Here is a 2,032-nt window from a genome sequence, read left to right as displayed (position 1 = left end):
AGCGAAGAAGGTAACCCCGAGTCACGCTCAGGGAATACCGCTAGGCTGGTTAAGAGTTACAGAAATCGCTGGATTGCAGTGACTGCCTCAAAAGGTTGAGCAGCAAAATATTTTGTTCAGGTACCATAATTTCTGCCCAGGTCAGTTTCGCTTTTCAAAAAGATTCTGTTGAACCAAAATTCAAAACTAATGTCATAAATTTCCAGTACATTTTTATTCATTTTTACTTGCTCCAGGAGTATCATGGATTTTTCTGTCTTTAACAGAAGGGTATCAAAAATGTTGTCCACGTCTGTAGAAAAGCAGGATCCACACCTTGAAGATCACACTGGAACTTTTTGATGATCCAACCATAGTTGAGAGTGAAGGGTTTAAACTCTCTTAGGAGACCCTTCTGCCCATCTATCCATCTGGTCTTTTTTTTTTTTTTATACTTTATTTTCAATTTCAAAAGGTAACAGGATAGCCTCCAGAAGGAGACAAAATAAAAAAACAAAACATAACAATCAAACAAAAACAGAAGTATTATCCGACCCAATATCACATAGATCAATGTTAGTCAGTACATCATGCAGTAATCAGCAATATGTAGCGAGGGCAACGGATACAAGAAATCCTAAATCAATGCTTTGAGTGACGTTTCCCATTCGAACCAAAGATCAATCCGTGGCTTGGGGAGGCCCAAACGCCTGGCTATAAGACCCTCCATGATCAAGTTATGACAAGTCATCCTCCCAATTGCGCGGATATCCGGCAAATCTTTAGACCTCCAGCACCTGGCTATTGCAGTCCTTGTTACAGTGAGAACATGGAACAGCACAGTCACAGAAGTGGGTGGCAATATGTCTACATTCAGGGTCAAAAGTGCCACCTCTGGTCCCCAAGCAAATGGCACACAAATCAGGTTAGCTATCAGACCCCTGACCTTGTCCCATAGTGGTCGGACTTGCGGACAGGTCCACCATACATGCAACAGTGTACCCTCCTCATTCCCACACCTCCAGCACACCAAGGGAACCGAGGAGTAGATTTTTGCTAATCTAGTCGGGGTGTAGTACCATCTGTACAACAGTTTATGGGAAGCCTCGAAGTGGGAGGCACACCTGGAACACTTCTTGGGTAGGCACATGGCATATTCCCACTGATCGTCAGTGAAGGACATGGAGAAGTCTCCCTCCCACGCATCCCGGAACCCATGTCGCTCTGGCATATCGAGTCTGAGGATCTCTTCGTAACCCACAGTAATACCCCTTCTAAACGTCTCCCCGTTAAGAAAGTGACACTCAAAGGGCGTTTTAAGTGTAGGCGTCGGCCACCGAAGTGAGTCAAGGAAATGTCGCAATCTGAGATACATGTAAAAATCCTTATTAGATATGCCAAATGTAGTGACCAAAGAAGCAAATGGAACAAGTCTATCTTCAACCATTATATCTGAGGTAAGTGTAATGCCCTTAGCAGTCCAGTGACTAAAGTCAATGTCAGGTAAGTAGTCCCCAATTGCTGCCAGAGGGACATGTTGTACCCGGGGGGGGAGCAATACTTTGCTAATTTTGGATTTGCTCCACAACCGAACCGCCGCTGCAATAGTAGAGTATGAGGAGGAGGGAGAAGCAGTAGGATTGAAGCACAAGGTCCAAAGGAAGCGGAAAAGGGAGAGAGAAGGACAGGAAAGAAGAGCAGCCTCAATGTCCACCCAGTGTGGAGAATCAGCCTGCCACCACCATTTCTTCAACTGATCAAGCAAAACAGCCTGATAGTAGGCCCGCAGGTTGGGAACCCCCATCCCGCCTCTACTGGTCGGCTGGTATAAAAGAGACGCCCTCACTCTAGACTTCTTACCCGCCCAAATAAACTGCAGCAGCATCCTCTGGAGTTGAGCTATGTAGGAAGCCGGGACCACTACCGGGAGGTTTCTGAAGTAATAAAGGATCTTGGGCAGGATCATCATTTTTGTCGTGGCTATACGACCAGCCCACGAGATAGGCAGTAGGGAGTAACCGTCTAGATCTTTACTAATCTGAGTTTTGAGCAG

The 2,032-nt window shown here is 45.7% G+C and overlaps 1 long non-coding RNA gene across 1 annotated transcript in view; it reads left to right on the top strand.

Annotated features, from left to right (window-relative positions):
• The window catches only part of LOC130276184 (uncharacterized), an 11,878-nt gene extending 11,332 nt beyond the window's left edge, over nt 1-546 (top strand). Inside the window, exon 4 of the long non-coding RNA XR_008845041.1 lies at nt 267-546. This is a non-coding gene — a long non-coding RNA (uncharacterized LOC130276184). The remainder of the gene's footprint in view (nt 1-266) is intronic.
• Nucleotides 547-2,032: the final 1,486 nt, after the last annotated feature.

Source organism: Hyla sarda, chromosome 6, assembly GCF_029499605.1.
Source record: "Hyla sarda isolate aHylSar1 chromosome 6, aHylSar1.hap1, whole genome shotgun sequence".
In the NCBI taxonomy this organism is placed as follows: domain Eukaryota; kingdom Metazoa; phylum Chordata; class Amphibia; order Anura; family Hylidae; genus Hyla; species Hyla sarda.
The sequence above is the reverse complement of the archived record's forward strand: the minus strand, read 5'-3'. Positions and strand labels throughout refer to the sequence as shown.